The sequence below is a fragment of the Canis aureus genome, chromosome 26 (assembly GCF_053574225.1).
Source record: "Canis aureus isolate CA01 chromosome 26, VMU_Caureus_v.1.0, whole genome shotgun sequence".
Classification (NCBI taxonomy): Eukaryota; Metazoa; Chordata; class Mammalia; order Carnivora; family Canidae; genus Canis; species Canis aureus.
The window spans coordinates 18,595,584-18,620,213 of NC_135636.1; the positions used below are offsets into that span (position 1 = coordinate 18,595,584).

The 24,630-nt window shown below is 39.5% G+C and overlaps 1 protein-coding gene across 5 annotated transcripts in view; it reads right to left on the bottom strand.

Moving 5' to 3' along the window:
* PLCB4 (phospholipase C beta 4) overlaps positions 1 to 24,630 on the bottom strand; it is a 418,936-nt gene that overhangs the window by 390,848 nt on the left and 3,458 nt on the right. For 2 of the 5 annotated variants that reach the window (XM_077872232.1, XM_077872236.1), the window contains one exon: positions 21,690 to 21,845. The exons of the other annotated variants lie outside the window; for them this stretch is intronic. The gene's annotated coding sequence lies outside the window, so the exon portion shown is untranslated. Of the gene's footprint in view, positions 1 to 21,689; positions 21,846 to 24,630 lie in introns of those variants that run through there. 5 annotated transcript variants of the gene reach the window in all.

The following is a 24,630-nucleotide window of genomic DNA, read 5'->3' on the forward strand; positions in this document are numbered from 1 at the left end:
CACCAGGATGGCTCAGTCAGTTAAGCATCCGACTCTTGGTTTTGACTCAGATTGTGGTCTTGGGGTCATAAGATCAAACCCCGCAGCAGGTGCTCAACGCAGAGTCCTGTAGAGTTTCTCTCTCTCTCCCTCTGCTCCTCCCTGCTGCACTCTCTCTTAAATAAATAAATAAATCTTTAAAAGAGAGAGAGACTTTACTGGTGAAAATTTGGGATCACAGATATAGATTACCAAATCTGCAACCCAGTTATGTAGCAGAGTATCTGTCACTGGGGAATAGCCAAAAGATAGGCACTCTCAAGATTATACCACTAATTTAGCTAGAATTTGAAAGAAATGGGTAGGGGTCACAGGAGGCTAATGCCCAGCTTTCGCAATAAGCAGAGAAAGTCACATACCAAGTAAGATCATCCTCGCAGCCTCAGAATTTGACTTACTGACCCCTACCAGACACCACAATTGGAAATCTTGACACTGGACATAAATTAAATAGTGAGATTTATGTCACAGTTTAGGGAAAGAACATGTGTTAAACTTTGCCAAGCCTTCTTCACAGATAAACAGGACAAGAACAAGCCTTGGTTCCCTCTGAAGAGAACACCACAAGACCAATACCAAATCCTACCATGAGATTTGATCATTTTTTTTTTAACAAGTAGCTGATGGTTTTTCTATTTTCTTTTTCAAGTTTTCCTGGCCTAAAACAATCTGTTTCCTTTCCAATAAAGAATGCCAAATTCTGAAAAGGAAATTTATCTGACTTAATGGACAAGCACATAAAAGCTTATGGGAAAACCAGAGCAACTCGGCCTTGTGAGGCCGGCTTCCAGATTTATCGGCAAAAGGATCAAGGGTTAGAGCAGGGAGCATGTGGGTAATAATTATGAACGAGCTGCTTGATGGAGGTCAGCGAAACAAAATTCAGTTGTTTTCAATTTGAAAATCACAGCCCCAGTGGTTTACTGCATGAGCTAAGAGAACCTTCCATCAGCTTACATCCATACTCAGGTATTTTTCATATTTTATTAAATTGGGAATGGCATTTAATTATGCATTTAATAAATATTTGTCAAATAAATGCATTAATGAGGTGGCAAGTGATGCTCACCAAATCATGAAATCTGAACCTAAGGTTGTTAGAAATCACAAAAATAAAATCCTCAGATACAGCAGTCATGGCTGTTTGTCTAACCAACACACATAAGCCTGATTTCCTTGTAGGTGGGCAATATGCCACGCAAAACTCCCTTGCAGCTAGGGATTAGCCATGTGACACAGCTCTGACTGATGAGATGCAAGAGAAAGGGCTCTGAGAAAGTCTGTTCTCACTTCATGAACACATTCTGTTTCCTCTTTCCTGGGAATAGCTACTGGGGGGTGTAGAGCCAGAACTGCAAGAACAAAAGGCAGACAAAAAGAGTGGAAAGAAAAACATTAAGAACCTGGTTCTCCAGTGGCACTGCTGAGATGCTACACATACCACCACCACCACCCCCAAGTTACTTGGGTTCCTAAACTTGCATTTCATGTTAGGAGTGACAAACCTCTGCTAGTTCAAATTGCTGTTTTCTATAATTCACAGCCAAAAATATTCTAACGCCAGATCTGATTTACCTGCACACCCCGGGCTGTGTTCTTCATGCTGCTCCTATTTCCACTGAGGTATGCTCCACCATCCAATGACACAGTCACATAACTATCACTGACTTATCAACAGTTTCCACTCACCAAGAGCATGCCTCCCACTAAAAGGCCAACAAGCTTGAGGGTGAGCAGTCATGAGGAAAGCCATCAGCAAAGGCCCTGTCATTCTATCAAGCCACATGGTGCTCTCCTATGGACGACCACACTCTCCTGTTAGGGATGCAAAAGAAAATGATGCCAAAAAAGAGAGCAATCTGTTCCAGTGATCAAGAAATGGAAAATCTTCTACCTTATGACTCACTTCAAAATCTGTATGTCTCAACAAAGAAAAGGAAATATTTAGAGGTATGGCTAAATTCAATGTCAGAAATGAAACAGCCCCCCCTTCCCCCTGCCAAAAAAAAAAAAAAGAAAAGAAAAGAAAGGAAGAAAAGAAAACAAGAACAGGAGGGCTCAAGGGCTATCCTGTGTTCTGGACCAGATGCTCCTACTCTGTGCTTCCACAGGGCCTTAGCAATGTACCTTTTGTGGAACTTAAAATTCTAGTCATTCCTCTCATATATTTATTTCTCTTGATAAAACATGAATTCTGGGCAGCTGGGTGGCTCAGTGGTTGAGTGTCTGCCTTCAGCTCAGGGAGCAATACCGGGGTCCTAGGATGGAGTCCCACATCAGGCTCCCCATGAGAAGCCTGTTTCTCCCTCTGCCTTTGTCTCTGCCTCTCTCATGAATAAATAAATAAAATCTTAAAAAAAAAACTCATAAGTTCCTAGAGCTGAGGAAAGCTGGCATGTAACAAGAACTGGCAAATGCCAAAAGAATGAATGAGCAAAAACAACATATAGATCAATTTTCCAAAAGACTTTATGAAAAGTACACCATCCTCATTTTAAAAATCTGTATCATTTCTACAAATATAATTAGTTATATAAACTGTTCAGCTGACCCAACATAATGTATTTAATTGTCAAATGTCTTGAGAAATTGTCAAATGTCTAGAGAAGTGTCAAATTTCTAGAAAAACTGTCAAATGTCAACATTTAAGAAGCACTTATTATAAGCCCAGTGATGTGTTAGGCACTTTGCATGCAGTATTTCATAATCTTCACACAGACATCCCCCCCGGCCCCTCCCAGTGAGTTACTTTCCTTTTAGTTGGGGAAGAATTCAGAGGGAGCTAAGGAGCTCACCTAAGGTCATGTATCTGGTAAGAGGCAGACTTGCTATTCAAACCCAAAAAGGTCAGCTGTCACTTTTCTGCTATACCATGCTGCTTCATCATTTTGGTCTTTACCAAAATATTGTTTATCAGCTATACATATTAGCCAAGCTAACAGTCACAAGAACCTTCAGTTTATGGCCTCAAAAGCATATGCAGGGTGAGAGTTCACTGTAACCTAAAGCACAGTTACATCTTGTCCATTTCAGAAATCAGACATGGTCTGGCATGACACAGACAGTGACCTTCTCTACCTCATCTCATAGCTGCAAGGAATAACATAATGTCCACATACCTACAGCATATTAAAAGCAAGCCATTAGGGGATCCCTGGGTGGCGCAGCGGTTTAGCGCCTGCCTTTGGCCCAGGGCGTGATCCTGGAGACCCGGGATCGAGTCCCAGGTCAGGCTCCCGGTGCATGGAGCCTGCTTCTCCCTCTGCCTATGTCTCTGCCTCTCTCTCTCTCTCTCTCTCTCTCTCTCTCTGTGACTATCATAAATTAAAAAAAAAAAAAAGCAAGCCATTATATACTTAAACAACCTAGAAATGATGCAAGTAAACCCATGAGTCTTATGGCTTCAGTTTCTCTCAAAAATCAATAGCTCCCCATCCCTACCCACAGAGGGCATACATATGCACTATACTTCCTATGCCACGTTTACAGATCATCTAGCCCCAAGACCTTAGAGACTGGCCAATGGGCTTACAAAATAAAACCTACCGTTTCTATGCATACACCATATCAGATCTACTGAAGCAGTTAAAATAATAGACCTGCTTGAGCCTAAAGGGGAAAAAAATCTACTGCAGAAAGAATTTTTTTAAAAATGGGTGCATTTTGTGGTAGATTCCTAACACTTTTCATTGAATAAATAATTTCTCCTTGAAGTTGATGAAATTTAGTGAAAATATTTATCCAGTAAACATCTTAATGAAATAAACTGTTATGACTCCAATTTAACAACTTCATAAATTCTGATGGAGAAGAAATACTCACCACCCCCGAAACATTTGGCAATTACTTTTACACAATATGTGCAGTCTATGATGTACATGCACAGATGGAAAAGTGAACCACAATGTATTAGCCTAAATATGAGCTTCTCTGTTCTGCCATTTCAGCTTAACATTTCCAGTGATTTTTAAACAATACGGAGTATTTGGCAAGCCATGATTTCTCTCAGGACAGCTAGCTAATATCCATTTTTTAAGAAAACTTGAATTGAACAGTTATTATGTGTGTTATTATTACATTATGTGTTATTTAACACATAATGTGTTATTATGTGTTAAACCAGCTTTCCATTTTCTCCTCCCTCTTTTCATAACTATAGATTAGTTATCTATATTTTAATTTTTTTGGATATACAGATCTTTGGGGGAAAAATCATGATTTAGTATAAGCATGCTGAATCTTCTACCAAATAACAGTTAAATTCTCTTTAAGAAGATAAAATAGCCTTTTTTTTTAAGCTGTCCCCTTTCAATTCTTTCTCCTGATACAGAAAAATACAGCATTCTCAATTAAATAACCCCATAGCACTCATTGTTTTTCTTCTATAAAGTTATTTTTTAAAGCATTCACTCTTCATCAAAGGCTAATGATTTTAAAGACAAGCTTTGTAATGAAAGAAACAGGATAATGAAGTACTTTACAAAGTCAGTGTCCTGTAATAATTAAAGTAGAACTCTGTGCGTAACTTCTTTTAAATATCTGGCTTAAAACTCCAAGCCTTCTATCAAATTAGGACTCCTTTATGAATGCTTATCTTGCTTAATGTATACTACCCCCCCACACCAAAATTGGCCAAAAGTATTTAGATTCCCCCTTGCATCTGACCCCACAATCAGACAGACACTGCCCCATTTACCAAATGAAATATTGAGGTCCCCCTTAGATTAACTGCCATAAGCAGTTCCAATGCTAGAACTAAACACAGGCGTAAGTGTTAAAATACCTCTTTTCTTGTGCACCAGCTCACTTTCCTTATTTTTTTTTAATATTTTATTTATTTATTCATGAGAGACACAGAGAGAGAGGCAGAGACATAGGCAGAGGGAGAAACAGGCTCTAATGCGGGACTCCATCCCAAGAATCCAGGATCACACCCTGAGCCAAAGGCGGATGCTCAACCACTGCACCACCCAAGCATCCCTCCTTATTTCTTTTTCTGTATCTTAAAGTAATTTTTAACAATTGACTAAGGCTCAGAAAATTACATCAAAATCTACTCTACAAATAAAGTTTGAAAGTATATTTAGCAGATGTCTGATTATATTGGACATAGTCTTGGTATAGCTTCCCACATATAAAGTCTCGCCATGAAAGGGAATTCTTATTAGTCTTTAACAGAAAAGTATGTGAACTGATTAAATATAGATCAAAAGAAGTTCTACCATGAAAGGACCGATTTCTTTATAACTTGTGGGAAAAAAAAGTATCAATAAACAAAAAGCAATCTGGTGTTTCTCATTCTGGCCTATAATGGTTATCTATTCGTGATGAGATTAAGAGCATTTTGCTGCTTTCTTTGTACTTTTCAGTTATTTTCCACTATTTTTAGCATGATCATGTATTACTTTTTATAAGTTCCAAGGTTATTTTTTTAAGCATTAGACACCACCTTTTTAGACCTTTTTATTCAGATAAGCCACTATTGTGTAATAAATTAGAGATGTCAATATATTTTAAAAATATACTGGTAATTAATTCCAGTCAAAATTAAATCCATAGCTTTAAGATGACTATTTATCATATCATCACCTATAGGATCTAGTACAGAGCATATTAAATGTCTTAAGACTATTTTCTACTTTAAGACAAGCTAGTCAATTAACTGATATATACATTTTACATTCATCTGTATCTTCTCCAAAAATTAGGAAAATTACCTGTTTCTTGTTCCAAACCCTTCTCCTTTATGCTATTCACTCTTTACCAACTACTAAAATATATTTGGGGTAGCTTCATCATATGCAATTGTTCTCTCTGACAGCTATATCAGGACCATAAATACATGTATTTATGTGTGTACATATACGTTAAATAAACATATTTACCTATACATACAGATTTACATATGCATTATGTATATACATGCATAATACATACATATTATATATAAAATGTATAAATATATATATATGATCTAAACTGTTTAGAGATTTCCATCAGAGGTACCTGTCAACTTAGTTTCAGGTTTCATCTGCCTTAGCCAACCTAACTCATTATGAGACATTAATGAAAGAAATTAAAGATGACACAAATGGAAAAGTATACCATGCTCATAGACTGCAAGAATTAATATCACTAAAATATCTATACTACCCAAAGCAATCTACAGATTCAAGGTAACCACCATCAAAATACCAATAGCATTTTTCACAGAACTAGAAAAAATAATCCTAAAATTTGTATGGAATCACAAAAGACCTCAAACAGCCAAAGCAATCTTCAGAAAGAACAAAGCTGGAGCTATCACAATCCCAGATTTCATAATATACTACAAAGCCTTAGTAATCAAAACAGTATGGTACTGGCACAAAAACAGATACATTGATCAATGGGAGAAAAAAAAAAAAAAACAGAAAGCCCAGAAATAAACTTACATGTATATGGTTAATTAATCTATGACAAAGGAAGCAAAAATACAGAATAGGGGAAAGATAGTCCTTTCAATAAATGGTGTTGGGAAAACTGGAGAGCTACATGCAAAAGAATGAAATCAGACTACTACTACTTTCTGATATCATATACAGAAATAAACCCAAAATGGATTAACACACTTAAATATGAGACCTGAAACCATAAAACTCCTGAAAGCAAATGTAGGCAGTAATCTGTTAAATAGCACCCTTAGCAATATGTTTATGGCTATGTCCCCTCAGGCCAGGAGAATAAAAGTAAATTGTTGGGACTCCACCAAAATAAAAAGTTTTGGGCAGCAAAGGAAGCCATCACCAAAACTAAAAGGTAACATTAGTTTCAAATTATATTTTTTCCACTTATGTGACCAATTGTTTAACCAAATTAGCAGAGTGTTACAGATTAGAAACCTCATTCCTCTTACCATATTGGTCATCCTTACTTTTCCCAAAGACCAATATCCTATAATCATCGTGAGTAAATATATTACGCATTTATTTTACACTAAGTATTTCTCATTACATTGAAGGGAGAAGATTATAAAGTGCGGTAGTTCACAAGTTATAAATGTAGCTGAAAGTATAACACTTATCTGTGCATTTTGCTACAGAGCCAATAATTTCTAAATTCTTTTAAACAGAAGTATAAGAGGAAGTCTCTTAGTGTTTCAAATTTTAGCTAGGGTCTCATCGCTAAAGACAGTAGGTGATGAGTTCCCTCCACATGACCACAGGACAACGTGCTAACGCATGGCTGAACCAGTCCTGAGGTCAACTCCAGGAGTCTATACATGAGAGGAACCTGTAGAAGACACTTCTTCAGAGGGAATTCTCAGGAATAAAGGGTGATTCCCTTTCCTTCCCTCTCGCTCAGTTCACACCGACTGCCTACAACAACCCCTCCACACTGTGGCTACCTGAAGGCAGGGAGGCTGATATCCTACCCCCTGGCTGGATGCTTCCTCTGGGCAGAAACTTGCAGCCTGTTCTGTGGGGCATGTGTGAGGTTAGAGCAAAGAGCTTGGCTGATGCTGCCTTCAATAGCAAAGCAAGGCAACAGAGTCTCAGTAAAAGAGAAAATGGGCTATACTTCAGGGTTTGATGGCGCCAAGATGTGAGTTTTCCTGTACGCCAAATGGAAATCAGAGGGTAGTGAGGTTTGAGTGATCCTAAAAGATCTCCACCCAAGTAGGCTTCCTGGACAAGGGCTCAGGGATGCTCCAGTGGTAAACCACGGGAAGACAGGAGCCCAAGATCATAAGTGATTACCCAGGAGTTGCACTTCCCACGTCCAGTAATGGCATGGTGCCAATGAACCTGCATGGGGTCTCCAAAACAAACAAAGAAAAAAACCATCAGGATGTGTTTGAGGATGAGCTGGCCATGAAAACAAATGGCACCAGCTAACAGTCTTTTTTTTTTAAGATTTATTTATTTTTAGAGAAAGAGAAAGAACGAGTGGGGGGTAGGGGTACAGGGAGAGAGAGAATCTCAAGCAAACTCCCTGCATAAAAAGGAGCTCAATGCTGAGGCCAGTCTCAAGACCCTGAGATCATGACCTGAGCTGAAATCAAGAATCAGACATTTAGGGCATCTGGGTGGCTCAGTTGGTTAAGCATCTGCCTTTGGAGCAGATCATGATCCCAGGGTCCTGGGATTGAGCCCTGTATCGAGCTGCCTGCTCAACAGGAAGCCTGCTTCTCCTTTATCCACTCCCCCTGCTTGTGCTCTCAATCTCTCTCTCTCTCTCTCAAATAAATAAATAAAATCTTTTTTAAAAAAGAGCGTGACACTTAACCAACTGAGCCAACCAGGCACCTCTAACAGTCTTAACACCCCTTCTGCCCCCTGACAACTCTGGAGGAGCCTGAGACCCTGGGTAGGAGGAAGAGCAAGAGGAGAATTAAACCAGAAATGACCTTTTCTTCCTCACTGATGATCACTAAGTAACCAGTCACATCTGAGGATGGAAAAGGGGAAAAGCTATGCACTGGATGGGAAAATGGAAGTTTTGATTCATATTATAACACATTTTTCTAACATTCAAAAATGAGATTGTTCTGATACTTTACAATGACTCAACAACTATGGAAGCTGCCAAAACTATCATCCAACATCAAGGTGGGAAAAGAATAAAACTACTTTCTGTTTGTGTCTAAGTGTGACCCACTCAACAAACCAGTTACGCTAATAAGTATCCAACCTGTACAAGATTTTTTTTCATAAACTTAAATTAGAAAATTGAGAAGATACAAAAAATCAAAATGCAAATGTAATACACCTCTTCAAACTTTATCTCCTAAATATAAACATATCAACAGCTTCTTCTAATGTAATGGACTAAACACTCCAATCAAATGGCAGACTGTCAGAATAGATAAAAACAATGATAATGATAATAAAGTAAGAATCAACTAGATTTGCCCAACAAAGAGAAACACTTTAAATAGAAACACACAAATAAGTCAGGAGAAAGGAAAAAGTTACACCATGCATTCAAACAGTAAGCAAATGACAGCTGAACTGGCTATATTAAGACAAACAGACTTTAACACAAGAGGTCTCACTAGAGACAAAGACACTTCCCAATGATTAACAGTAAATGTGAAAGTTCTATAAGTGTTAAGTCCTATGAGATAAGTTAAGTGAGACAGGTGACTTGCTCAAGGACACCAAGTCAGCTAGGAGAATGGCCAGCCACAAGCCCCTTTTCCCAATTCCCTTTTCTGAGCCTTCTTCCTATAACCAGTACCTCTAATCTGAGCTCCTTCAACATGAAAACAACCAGCCTACTTGGATGAAACCATCAACTCAGTGGCTACACAAAGACAGTCCTGGAAAGTGCACTACATGGAATGGGAAAGGAAGCTGGATCATGATCAGGGTTTGGCTCCAGACTCAAGCACTGCAACTTGCTAGTACTGTAGCCCTGAACACATTTATTTAATATTACACTTTGTAGAGAATAACTTTGGAAAGGTAATTTCTAGGTGGAATACTCAGTTGTAAAATATATCCTTTTCAATCTAGATAAATTGAATTTCAGGGACACTTGGGTGGCTCAGCAGTTGAGTGCCTTCAGCTCGGGGTGTGATCCTAGAGTCCCAGGATCGAGTCCCAGGATTAAGTCCTACAGGGGTCTCTCCCCAGAGAGCCTGACTCTCCCTCTGCCTATGTCTCTGCCTCTCTCTGTGTTTCTCATGAATAAATTATTTCTTTAAGAAATAAACAAAAATACAATGAATTTCAGATAATCACTTTTTCTTCTTTCATGTTGGCTTTGCCTGACTCTTCATAAAGTCATATGGTCTAAAAAAAAAAAAAGTCATATGGTCTAAGTGAGTAAAGCAGACAGGGTAAAAATTTCAATGATAATTTAATTCAAGTCACCTCTTATACTATAAAATGAGTCATCCAACAGACACATTTTGTAACATTCCTCCGAAAAAAAGTTTAAAACATATCATTTTGTTCATAGGAAGAGACAGGCAGCCCGGGATAGCTCAGTGGTTTAGCGCTGCCTTCAGCCCAGGGCCTGATCCTGGAGGCCCAGGATCGAGTCCTACATCAGGCTCCCTGCATGGAGCCTGCTTCTCCCTCTGCCTGTGTCTCTGCCTCTCTCTCTCTCTCTTTCTGTGTCTCTCATGAATAAATAAATAAAATCTTTAAAAAAATAAAAAGGAATAAAGAGACATTCCTCTAGATGTTATGATTATAATAACCAAAGAATCACAGCCCCAAGATCATAACCTCAACCTTCAGCTTGGTGAAGGATTCTTCAGAAAATAAACTCTTTCTTGTGGGTAAGTCTGTGCTGTACAAGCCAATTCCTATATAAAATGCTCAAGTACCCTGACAATTTTTTTGGATTCTTTCTATTGTGTAACTGAGGACATTATAGGAACAGGTATTTACGACCACACTGGGTTTTATGTTTTCAGAGTCTAGTCAATGTTCCAAAATGTCAAGGTTATAGTCAAGGTCAATATATTTTCAACCCAGAAAAGTAGGTGTCTGCAAGGTAGATAGATGCTCACTGTGCTGCCTCATATAACCACAAGAAATTTAAGAGTAAGACAAAACTTGATAATTAATGTTAAAAAATGCATTGCTTAGCTACCAATTTTAGAAACAGCAGAGTGCATACAAATCCAAAATAGGACACACAAAACCATGAAATAAGGAAGAGAAGTATTATAACAGCATATGGTCAGTGTCTCCATCTTACAAATTCATTTTAGAACATATTTAAGAGCCTACTATGTGTTAGCTACTGCACAAATATAATTTAAAATTGCAAATGAGTTATGATTGCTTGAAAGAGCCAAAGGACTCAAAATTCATTTATTCCAATACATTCAGATGAGTTCGTGTAGTCACTGAAGTTTCATGCACGTACCAAAAGGAGTCAAGACATGTTATTACGTTGACCCTATTCAATTGTATCTATATCAGCTTCTAAGTAGAATATTCTAAAGAAAACACATCATATCTCAGCTGTCAAATTTCTGTGTGACTTAACTAAGAAAACAGCACTATACTGTCTAAAAAGCACCAAATCAAGCAAAACATTTTATTGCACTTCATCAAAGTCCACATAATTTATTCTTCACACAAAAGAATATTAGAAAAGGAAAGCAACAACTACCTAAAAAGAAATCAAAATATTTCCTTGACTGCTTAAAAGGTCAGTTAGAAGCTAAAATCAAAGAAAGAAGGACCAAAGGACCATTTTTATTTTGTTTAAAAAAACTTACCCCAGGACTTAGATTGATAGCAGTGAATTCAGTAAGTACACAGTACTTATCAAATTGTAAATTAGGCAGTGATTCAAGTTCCTAATTATGGGAAATGATTTAAGCTCATTTAACATGAAATGTTTCAACTCTAAGACTCCTTAAAGAAGAATATTAAACCCATACAGAAAAGAGAGGAACAGGGTAGCCCTGGTGGTGCAGCGGTTTAGCACTGCCTGCAGCCCAGGGTGTGATCCTGGAGACCCGGGATCGAGTCCCACGTCTGGCTTCCTGCACGGAACCTGCTTCTCCCTCTGCCTGCGTCTCTGCCTTTCTCTTGCTCTCTCTGAATGAATAAATAAATCTTAAAAGAAAAGAAAAAAGAAAAGAAAAGAAAAGAAAGAAAAGAAAAGAAAAGAAAAGAAAAGAAAAGAAAAGGAAAGAAAAGAAAAGGAACAGACTAGAGGCAATATATGGTTTATCTAAATCCCTGCTTATGAACAAGTAGACGTGAAAGTCCAAGGATAACAAAGCCCCCGTAAACTAAACCAACCTGATACAAAATCACCCTGTGAAATTAGGAAATACACGTTCAAATACCAAAATTATTATTTTGCAATGATAAAAGAGCACACATTTTTTGAGTCATCATTCTAATCTAACCATTCTGTTTTCCTAAATATTTCCAAGTACAGTTGACCCTTGAACAACAGAGGTTTGAACTGCGCAGGTCCACTGATCCGTGGATTTTTTTCAATAGATATGATATAGGACTATAAATGTATTTTCTCTTACTTATGATTTCCTTAATAACATGTTCTTTTCTCTAGCTTTCTTTATTGTAAGCATACAGTATATAATTCATATACAAAATATGTCAATCAACTATCAGTGTTATCAGTAAGGCTCCTGGTCAACAAAATAGGCTATTAGTAAAGGTTCCCAGAAGCCAAAATTATATGCAAATTCTCCACTGCTCAGGCAGTTGGTACTTCCAACCGCCCCCTTCTTGTTCAAGGGCAAGCCATACTTTCTTTTCTATAATTTATTCTACAAACAACTATAAAGTGCAAATATTGTGCTATGAAGGAGGAAACCGAAATTGGCAATCTCGCCTAAGGGAGCTCAGGGTGTGTGTGCCCGTATGCATGTGTGCGTATGTATGTATGCACGCTTGTGCACATGTGTGTGTATGCATACATGAGCATCTATGGGGGGGGGACAGGACAGTGGAAGTTCAAGTAACAAAGCATAGTGTCACAAAGTGCTATAGGGACAGCATTCATAAAAAAGGGAAACAGTAGAACTAATCAATCATTAAACTTATTTTGTTAAACTCATATTTGTTTTGGTTCCTTGGTCACTCGGACTGCTTTCAGCTGCACGTAAAAGAAACCCCACCATACTAGTTGGCTAGGGTTGCCATACAAAATACCCAGGCAGGGTGGTTTAAACAGATGTTTTTTCTCCTAGTTCTGGAGGCTAAGAGTCAAGATCAAGGTGCTGATGGGGCTGTTTTCTGTAAAGTCTCCTTGGCATGAAAATATCCACCTCTCATTGTGTCCTCACATGGCCTTTCTTCTGTACACACACATCCCTGGTTTCTCTCTTACATCCTGATAGCCTCCTTCCTATATGGACCCTGGTCAGACTGGACTAAGTGCCAACCGAATAGCCTCATTTTAAACTTCTCTCTTTAAAGGCCTTATCTCCAAATATAGTCACGTGATGTAAGTGGGTGTTAGGGCTTTAATATATGAATTCTGGAGGGACACAATTCAGTCTATAACACCCATCAAAGCGATTTAATCCATATTCTTCTCAGTTAACAAGAAACTCATAGGTAAGTTGATTAGGACTGGTAAAGCCATTCAAATAAGTCATCAAGAAACTAGGTGCCTTCTACTCCCCGTTCTGCCACCCTTGGTGTGTGCTCTCACTGCCACAACCACAAGATGGCATCTGCAAGTCTAAGCATCACGTCCAGATTCCAGGAAGGAAAGGAAGAAATCAGGAAGGAAAAGCCTATCCAAAGGTGTATGCCCATACCCTGCTGGCCAGAACTGGGTAAGCAGTTCTGGCTGCAGAGGAAGCCAAAGAGGGGAGTATGTTTAAATGGACCCATGGCTACCCTGAACCAGAATCAGTTCCATCAGACAGGAGGGGAGGAGAACACAGCTTGCTGACCAGAGATGTAGCCGTACGGATGCAGGTCGCCTTTAGTTGGAAGCCTGTCTGTACCACTGATCAACCACATGACCTTGAGTAAATACTTTAATCACTCAGTTCTCAAAGGTGGTAATTACACCTAACCTGCAGAATCACTGAGAGAATTAAATAGGGTTGCATACATTTGTAGGCCCAGGCACACTGTCTAAGCCTAAAGGACGTTGGATTTGCGGCCTGGTCTTAAATGTCCTGGGATATCACAATATTCTGAGTATCACAAAGCCACCCTGTAATGAGTCAAAACTATCAAAGAACTGATTCCATTTCTTTACACGGTGCCTTCTGACCTATCCTGGTCCATGGCAGGGCCTGAGACCTTACAGTCCGTGTGTGTGTGGAAGGGGCAGGGGAGGGGGCGTGCTACTTTCTGACGGTTGTGCACCTTACGTGAGGGTAGGAAGCACTGATTCACTAGCACTCTGTTCCTTGCATCATAGCCCTCCTGCAATCAAATGGCCGCTTCCAGGAATTTTTCTTGAAATCACAGTCCCTATTGAGCAGTGAGGTATACCTTTCAGGTAGTGTATGCCTTCGACCTCTCCAACAAAGCCAAGAGAGAACCAGGCTCGGTAAAAAGTGCAACCTTTGCAGAAGGTTTTTAAGCGGCATTTGTTGCTCTTAATTGAGGAGTGGATTCTTCCCGGTTATCAATCTTAATGCAAATCCCAGTGGCCCGCCACATCTATTGGTTCAAGGTGAGAAAATGAAAATGACCATGTGACAGAAGGGTACAGGAGAGCTTGCTTCAAGCTCAGTCATTTTCAGGAGTGGTATTAATACCCAGATCATCTGTGCTTTCAAATTTCCTCCTTTCCCTCCAGTAGCTACCAAGAAATCTCTGTATGTTACTTATGGCAGATGGGAGAGCAACTTTTAACTAGTTACTTTGAAATTCTTTCAAAGGGAATAAAAAATAGACAGAATGAGGCCAGCCTTAAGGTTTTCAGAGGGCCCCACAGGTCCAAAAAGGCTAAATAAAAGGGAATATTCCCTCTCTGTATTTGCAAAGTGCTATTATGAAATCTCCTCTCGGCAGCTGCAATAACTATACAGCAATCCTTCTAAACACTGTCCCCATTCAAATTTGAACGAGGATATATCTAATAATTAGCACACTTAGCCAGCACTTTTTCAACACAAAGCTAAAGGAAATTTGCTAAATCAAAAAGATGCCAATTATAAAGAAGACACAACTGACACCCCAAGCTTAGTGGGGAGGGTAGCATGGTTAAGACCATCAGAGCCGCTATTTTCATGTGATTCAAACCAACATCATGAATAAAATGCTCCCTCCTGACTTGGGAACTCCAAAAGATGCTCTCTTAAAAACAATATTCAGCAGAATATTTTCCTTCAATTAATTAATAGCTCTCCTCTCTCTCTCCCTCTCTCTCTCGCACAGAGATATATTCACAAGCCATTCTGAAAGTAAAATGCTACAAAAAAATAAATACAAAGCATTTTAGATTACCAAGAGTCCCACTTAATAAAAACAATCTGATTAAATAAATGCTTTTTTCCTGTGAATTTCAAGCCAAGTTTGAAACAAAAAGAAAAAAAGAAACGAAAAAGCTGCTCTGATTCGGAGATCTAACACACTGTAAGAAAAATAAGCATAACTTGATTAAAATCTAACTCGTAAAAAAAAAACAATGTGAGAGCGTGCCCAGCAGGAAAGCAGGAATAAATGATAAACCACCTTCAGGGAAATGTCTCCTTTGCTTCTGGTATACTATTAATTAGTATCAGAACTTCTGTTAACAGAATTAATGAACACAGAGTTTTCAAATTACTGATCATCTTTCCAAATTGATCACTGCGCTACTTCTCAGAGGCCAGAGTAAATAATCACGGAATACTTTTTCCCTCCATAGTAAGTCTGCAGATGGTTTCAATTTATTTAACATGGCACTTCTTCTGCTTAGTCATCAGATTGCTTCCCTAATTTGCCCAATCTGCAGACTCTGCGATCATGGCATTTAGTTGTTCAATCATTTAAGAGACATTGATTTAGTCTTCTCATGTGCATCAGAGTCTTCCCTTCCCTAAGGAAGTCCTGCTGTGGCTCAAATTTGCAAACCATGCAACAGGAGGACCTACGTGGAGCATCCAACCTGGGGCTGAAACCTACGCAGGTTTTGCAGGGAAGATGACAGCTGTGGGAGATATGTCAAGGCCTGGAGGATTCAGCCAGTTGCAGAAGGAGGTTGGGTGCAAAGTCAGCAAAGGCACAGTAGCCACGGACCTTATGTTCTTGGAACTTTAATATAGCTTAGAATAGGTGACGTAAATAAAAGCATTAAAACTTCACTGTTGAGGTCCGGCCATGGAATGGCTTGTATCTGGCAAATTAAGGAAACAGAATTAAGTCCTGAAAGCAATAGGGAGCTGTTGAAGCATTTTAGAGGTAACACTATAAAAAGATCTATTTTGTGCAAATTACTTTAGCTGAGTAAGGAGAATGGAATAAAGCGGCAGAACGTAAATTTTTTTAAAGATTTTATTTATTTAGATAAAGAAAGTGTGGGGGCTAACAGGGGGAGGGGCAGAGGGAGAGAGAATCACAAGCAGACTCGAGCACTGAGCCAAATTTGAAGCTCAAGCCCATGACCCTAAGATCATGACCAGAGCTGAAACCAAGAATCACCAGGTGCCCTAAGAAGTTAATTTATAGAGTAGCTGTGTAGGGGCACCTGGGTGACTCAGTCACTTAAGCCTCTACCTTGGGCTCAAGGTCATCATCTCAGGGTCCTGAGATCAAGCCCCACATTGGGGTCCCTGCTCAGTGGTGAGTCCACTTCTCCCTCTTCCCTCTGTGATCTCTTTCACTCTCGCTCTCTCTCAAATAAATAAAATATTTAAAAAGATAAAGTAGCCATTTATCTATCTCTTCCAGTAAACTGTAAACCACTGAGGGCAAGAGCTGCAACTCACTCGCTGTTAAGAGTACCTGAAAAAAAAAAAAAAAAAAGAGTACCTGATACTCATTGAATAGCCAGTAAGGAAAAAAAAAAAAAAAAATGAATAGCCAGTAGAACACGTGAATGAGGGATGTATGAGAGAACAGGGAAGTTGACTGAAACATCACAGGAACAATCAAGGCCCAGAGTATTGAGAACAAATCTTAGGCAGTGGCTACAGGAATAGAGAGGAATAGAGAGGAATAGACAGAAATGCAAGACATTCCTGGGCTAAACAGATCAGTGTTGTGTTTAATGAAGATTTAGAACCCAGGGTGGGGCACTGATTTGGAGTAAAGCTGAGGACTTCTCATTTGGATACATAGATTTGAAAGAATCCACAGGACTTGAACCGTAGGCTATCCAGCAGACAACAGGATATAAGTGGATCTCAGACAAGAGGTCAGGGATATTGGAGTTATCAGGAAATAGGTTGTAAATATGATAGAAGTGGATGAGTTATCTTGTACAGAAAGCAAACAGAGTGAGATGAGTCAAGGGCAAAGTAGAGACCCCCAGAGAATACCACTTTATGGGCTGGGTGGTGGACCAGATGTTTAGGAAGCTCTGCCTCTAATATATGAAAATTCTATAGGATGGACAAGCAGGCCCTTGCAAACAGGGACATCAGGAGCCTGTAAGGTAACAGCAAAAATGAACTAGTTTAGTGCAATTCCTTCCAGTGGACAAAGCGATGCAACTTCCCCAGATTCACCAACTCAAGGAATTTGTGCAGCAGCAATCACTAATATCTTAGTTTCTTAGACTGTAATATTTAGAGGTAAGAAGAAATGAACACTGATATTCCTTTCAGCAGTATGATTTTATGATTCTAATCAAGTTTCACTGCTTGTTCATTCAGAACAAATACACAAGCCGAACAGAGCAGTCTTTTCATCTTTTCAAACAACAGGGCCACAAAAATGAGAAAATAAATGAGCCCAAAATCTCAGAGTCTTACTGCCATGTTGAACAAATGGGAAAATAAAGCTTGTTCATTTCCATTCAGGAATGCTAATGATTCCGTAAAATTGACTCCTTTGAAGGAAAATCACTGCTAATCACCTTAATTTCCTCCTAGTCTCTTCCCTTGGGTACCTGACATTTTAAATAAAATATTTTCATAAAATATTAAAAGCAAAGGAATTGTATCTTAGATATCCAGCTCCATATTGACAGACTTTATGAATCCCTCTGTCTCAGCTGTCTAGAGCTTATACTCTTAAATCTTCAGATAAACACATCAAGTTTCCTGTTCTATGTATATCCCAAGAAACACAAAATGAACCAACAATTAAAAAAATAAGTTTCCCTAAAGCCCACAAATCTTACTGATACCAGCCATGTGGTATTGTAGAACATTCCCGCCTTCAACGTAAATTTAATTACTGTAACTGTTTTCTCTTCTTTGTCCCCCCAAACCAGACTTTCCACCCTGGCTTGACCTCTGACACCTCTCTGGATGGCAGGTGGGTAGAGTCTGCCATTTGCCTCCCCAGACCCATCTGCCAACCTCTCCAGCCTCCCATCCCCTCCTATGCCCTTTGGATTCTGTCTGGATTCAGCTAATGGAAGACACTGGCCAGAAGTTTGGGAGGCAAGGGAAGAGTGAGGGAAGCATATTTATTCCCCTACTGTCTTCCTGCAGGCACATTACAGATGGACTGTGCCTCCCTTACAAAAGGACACAGCTCTGGCCAGCAGCCCTTCCTGCTCCTCCACTCAGAGCAAGAACAGCTCCTTATTACTGCTAGGTCTTGCAGCACCGACCTGGTTGTGTTACCTACACCTGCCCAAACCTTCCAAAGGGTCCCTTTATTAAACCTTCCTTAGAGGACTCAGTTTACACACGCCATCTGTTGCTTGGCAGGCCCTGAATGACGTGGGGTTAAAGGGTGAGGCCCTCTGCTGTGGCTCTTGCAGACACTATCAAAGGAAATGGTCTGTAAACTGTAAATCGTTGTAACATTTCCACAAGCAAAAACCTAGTACACACTTTCTTGAATAGCAAGGTTTTGATGCCAAAGAAATATAACTGAATCCTACCATATTTCTACAATTCAGCATGCTGTAAAAATAAACATGCAGAAGGCATACAATCAGAATCTGAATGTCACTGCCAAACCTAACCAGAATTCTTCTTAAAACTGGGTATCTGGAGAAACATGAAAGAACCAGATTCATCTTTGAAAACAGAAACATTTGCCTGCCCTTTACCCACATCAAGATTATTAAACCTGATACAGTGATACTTTAAGGTGATCCCCAATCTTTCAAGGGATGGCACAAAATTCTGAAAGTATTAACAATTCACTTCATATTATAGGTAACAACTACATTTACTTAGGTTGTGACTTCTGGAAAAAGTTAAGAATTGGTGACCTAGATTTCTGTATTTTTCCCAGTATCTCTCAAAATGAAAATAAAGAGGAATTTCTAATGTATATAGCCCTCTGTCTATATATTATTTATAAATATTATGAAAATTACCTTCTGGTATCTAATAAATAATAAACTAAACAAAATAACATTATCTATGAACCTTATAATTCTCTAAGTAGAAAGTAAATGAGATTCTTAAGTAAGTACTTAAAAATTGACAGCTATAAGTACACCTGGACAGAATTTTTAGCAATGAAATTAACTTGATTTTCCCAGGTCAAAATCAACCTCAGTTAGCTGTGCAGTCCCTCACTTCTTTGACCATACATTCAAGGGTGTTTATGACATGTTCCTGCTGTGAGAAATCTAAAATTCCAGAGCTATCCAAACTGATCAGAATACAGATTTTCCATTCTGAGTCTGCAAGGTATCTTTTTACTAAAGAGTTTTTAAACTCATCTCTTAATTGAGAAATTCCTTTTGATGAAGTATTGTATCTTCAAGAAATTTAAGGACATAGACTATTTCTCAATCATTTCCTGGTGCACTGTATATAACTGAAATCCAACTGAATTAATGAAACAGTGTAACAATGTGGGGCATGCTTCAATTATAGAATATGTTCATAATTTAAGGTTCCACGAGATAGAAATTCCTTGGAGGCCTTTCTTAAAGTCAATTTGGCAGTGCTCTCTCAAAATGGAAAATGTGCATACCCTTTTGACCAATTATTTCTATTTCTAGGAATTTAGCTACAAGACAATCTCCCACATGTATACAAAGACCTATGTAAAAAGATCTCAAATCCTTCATTGTGTAACCGTGAAAACAGGTGAATGGTTAAATAAAATACAGTACTCATAGGACCAAAGTTTCTATAATGTTAAAAGAAATAGATTACCAGCACACTGGACATAGAAACAGCTCAAAGACATACCTTAAGTAAACAAAAGCAAATCACAGAAAAATGTATGCAAAATAAATATTGTTTATATAGTAAGAAAAAGACATGTATATGTAATTACACATATAAATGCACAAAAATGGGAGAGAGGCACTCTAAGCTATTTCCAATTGTGATATTTGGGGATGGGCACAGGTGGGTAAGAGTATTTTACATTTTGTTTCTGTATTTCTGCATTATCATTTGGATTGGAACATATTCATGTATCACATACATCATTTTAAAAGCAAATGAAAACAAAAAATTAACAGAAATTCCAGAGGGGAGGGTGCCTGGTGGTTCAGTCAGTTAAGCATCTGCCATCGGCACAGGTCATGTTCCCAGGGTCCAGGAATGGAGCCCCGAATTCTTGGGGTCCCACGCTCAGTGGGGAGTCTTCTCCCTCTGCCCCTCGCCCCTGCTCATGTTCTCTCTCGCTCATTCTCTCTCAAATAAGTAAATAAAATCTTTAAAAAAAAAAAAAGAAAAATAAGCAAACAAACAAACAAATAAATAAATAAATAAATTCTAGAGGCGGTTTGGTGATTTGTCCAATGACAGTGCATTAGCAGATATGAGAGAAACCCACCTCGAAGGGACTTCAGTCTCATTTGATTGCTTGTGATCACTCATTTAAGAACCAAAAGGAAAATGAGGGCTGTTAAGTAGATTGCACCTTGAAACACTAACCTACAGAAACAGATCTACATTCTGCATGTACAGGATAAATATGGCAACTACCAAATAGCAGGGAGAATATTTTGGGACTGGTTAGAGTCCAAGACAGTAATATACACAAAAGAACCCGCATGTCCCCACAAAGTCATCCATTTCTCCATACTGAGATGTTCTTATTTAAAAGAGCACCATGAAATACGAGAGAAAACATCTTGCCCCCTCAACTTTGTATGTTTGCTAACATCTTAGAAAAACGAGCCAGAAGAAAAACAGGCAGAAATTCAGAATCTCAAATCTGTGTCCACTGGAAATAAATGACCACAGCAGCCTTTGTAAGAAATTTAACGGGAGGGATCCCGGGGTGGCGCAGCGGTTTGGCGCCTGCCTTTGGCCCAGGGCGCGATCCTGGAGACCCGGGATCGAATCCCACATCGGGCTCCTGGTGCATGGAGCCTGCTTCTCCCTCTGCCTGTGTCTCTGCGCCTCTCTCTCTCTCTCTGTGACTATCATAAATAAATAAAAATTAAAAAAATAAAAAAATTAAAAAAAATAAAAAAAAAATGATATGACATGTTCATGTCATTTAAAAAAAAAAAAAAAAAAAGAAATTTAACGGGAAAAAAAAATGCCTGAACAAAAAAGATGCCATGCTTACATCAAGATGAAACTACAGTTCTGGCAATTTCTAGTACACGTCTAGTACACAATTTCTAGTACACAGTGTTTCCAAGCACAATTGACAAAAGGCTCAAAATGGGAGCTGATGGGCTGAATTCATTCCACAGGTTTTGTTTGGCCACCCTGTAGGCTGACGTGTTTGTTTTAATTTTAATTTATTTCTAAAGCATTTTCAAGTGAGGTCTCACACTTAAAAATAAATCTCAAGGGGCCCCTGGGTGACTCAGTCGGTTCGGCCTCTGCCTTCGGCTCAAGTCATGATCTCAGATCCTGGGATCAAGCCCCGTATCAGGCTTCCTTGCTCAGTGGAGAGACTGCTTCTCCATCTCCCTCTACCCCACCCCCCCAACTCGTGCTCTGTCTCTTTCACTCTCTCTAATAAAAAAAATGAAACCTTTAAAAAATAAAATAAAATAAAAAATAAATCTGGATTTTTATGCTTCTCTTAAAATGGTAGATGCACTGGCGACTCTGTGCCCGATGCCTGCCTGGCAGAAATGATGGGTCCCTATAACCACGCCCCCAACCCCCAAACTTCCAAAGATCTAACACCTGGGCAGCGCACTTTGCTTACCTGGCACTCAGAAAAGTCAGAATGTGCCACACCCTGAGGGAAACCATGAGGCACTTCACCAGGTAAAAGCTGGCCCTGCAGAACACTAAAATTCCTTTTTAGGCTACCCCAGAGTAGCATTTAGTAATCTCCCTTTCTGATTTGTGGCCCATGCACCTGCGGAGACAAAAGCATGTAAGATTAGATGAGGACACGTGGCTTGATGCTCAACTTCCTATTTCAATTACACTTTCACAGCAGGATTGCCAGAACCTTCTCTGTTCTAGTCAGCCCAGTCACTTAAAATAACGGTCACGAAACTTATTGCGACAAATCTTTCAGGAGTATGTACCTCACTGGCAGGTGACACAGAGTAGTGGTTAGAAGTTGGCATTCTGGCGTCCATCTACCTGGGTTTGCATCCCTCCTCTAAATTTAACTTCACCTTTCTAAGCCCCAGTTTCCCCAAATGTAAAATAGACTATTTATTAGTAACCACCAGAGAAAGGATTCAATGACATGGCACACTTCCATTGCTTGACAAATGTCTGTTGTTCTGTTACTGCTATTGCTGTTACTATGTGAAGTGCAGCCACTGAAGCCCCCATGGGAAAACAGGAGCCACCAAGCCTCCTAAACATCAGAGATCTCCAAATGATTCTAGTGGATGCCTCTCTCCTTCCAGGCCTAAATGGCTTACTGTGGTCTTTTTTAAAAGCCTGGCGGGAGACACAGATGCCCTGGGGAAAGCATCTGGCTCACTGAGTCTGCAGCCCCGCAGTCACAGAATCGGAGGCAGATAAGGCTGAGTTAATGTTAGGTCCTCCTGTCCAAATGCAGTCACAGGGTTAGGCAAGTCCAGAGGAAGATCTGGAACTTCACAGCAGCACAAAAAGGTGACCAGAACTTTCTATACTTGCAGGAGGGCAGTGCAAATATTCCTTGTTATAAATTCTGGGGTGTTTTTTAAGATTTTATTTCAGAGAGAGGGAGACATTGTACACATGAGCTGTGGGCGGGGGGGGGGGGTGAGGAACAGGGAGAGGCAGAGTCCCTGCTGAGCAGGGAGCTTGGTGTGGGGCTTGATCTCAGGACTCTGAGATCATGACCTGAGCCAAAGGCAGATATTTAACTGACTGGGCCACCCAGGCACCCCTTGTTACAAATTTTACAGGAACTGATTCAGCCTATGGGGGTAAGTCAATGGCATCTGCCTCTACAGAGAAGGAGAGGGTGAGCAATAATACTAGCACTATTAGGAGAAGGACCAATAGCAGTTGTATCAACAGCAACAGTAACACAATATCCAGCATCCAGCACAGTACAGTGCTGTGCACTCTTGCCCTATGGAGTTATTCTCCTTGTTTTACAGATGGCAAATGAGTAGATACGCAGGATCATACAGTTAATATGTGACATAATTGAGATTTGAACTCAGGTCTGCCTGACTCCACCACCTGAGGGTCTTAGCAACTTTATATGGCCGAAAGCAAACCCACAGTGCCAACCCCCACTTAACCCCTAGCTGCCTCTAAGACAAAGTGTTTCTAGAGCAGCTGTTCTTTACCTTCAGTGGGTCAAGACCTCACCCGTGCCAAGTCTGGTGAATCATATAGACCCTTATGAGCATAATATTTTTAAATGCATAAAATTAAGTGCAAATGAAACCAATTATATTGTAATATATTTATCAAAATATTTTTTTAAAAAACTGGGCATACCCTAATAATGCACGTGCTTCTTTTTCAACCCATTAAACGCTAAGATCCAGAGTGACAATACTTAGCTTAATTGTCATTTGGAAGTAAATGCAAATAAAGACATGATTCATTTGCCTGCTATATTCATGGACCCACCAAATTCCATCCTCAGACCATTACAGGGTGGACCTGAGATGAAGAACTCTTGGTCTGGAGGAGAGCATGAGATGTCAAGTATAAATCTAACAGTCCGTAGTCTCTGCTCTCTGGATGAGTTGCTTATAATTAATGACTTCAAGTTACTTTCTTCCTTTTGTTCTAAAAAAACAGCTACTTCAGTCCTGTCTGGGAGCCAAAAACACCCTTTAACTGCTCCGGAGGAAAAGAATGCCTTAAGGGCAATGTATCTTAAAGCAATGACTTGCCTGGCCTCAGGGTAGCATGGTAGCTACGGGTAGAATTTCCCAACCCTTGGCAAGCCGAAGGATCACAGGAGAAGAGCTATGAAGGAGACTCCCAGTCAAGAGGATAGCAGTCAAGTTGTATGTGACCTTCTCAAGGAAGGTTTTATAGGTAGTAGGCTAGGGAGGGGTTTGGAGAAGAACTTTCTTCTGATTTCTGTCCCTTTCAACTATTTTGATTCCTCAAAGAAAAGGAAAGAAAAAGTAGATGGAGTTCATGCAGAGAAAAACAGAAACTGCTGACCATTCATCCTCTTGCACAGTTGGATCTTCCAGCAGAGATCTGGAAGGTAGGGCTTTAGTGCCTTCACCTCGTCTATGAACTTGGGTTACACCTTAAGCATATGAAAAGCACCCAAAGGCATGAGCTTCCAGCCAAACTTTTACAAAGTGGGATTTGCAAAGTTGCTGCAATTGAGAGAAATTGGCCTTGAGGATAAAAGTGACTAGAGGTGATTTTTTTTTTTTTTTTTTAAGCAGGCTGAATTCTGATGAGGGCAATAGAGACTTCTCACTCATCTACTCAGTGATGCATTATCACTCAACTATATTTCCACTGGGGTGAAGGAAACCACCCATTTTTATATTTGGTTAGGTAAAGAATCACAGCCTCTGAATGTGCTAGACCTTCATGTCATATTAAGGTATAACGAGATAAACAATACTACACCTTGAAGAAGTATTTCTGCTTTAAGGGGGAAGGCTTTATCAAAAGAGAAGCTATAACACAGAAAAACAAATACTAAGGAATGGAGGAAAGACCTACGAAGGTTATTAGATTTCCTGACGATTGCAGGGGAG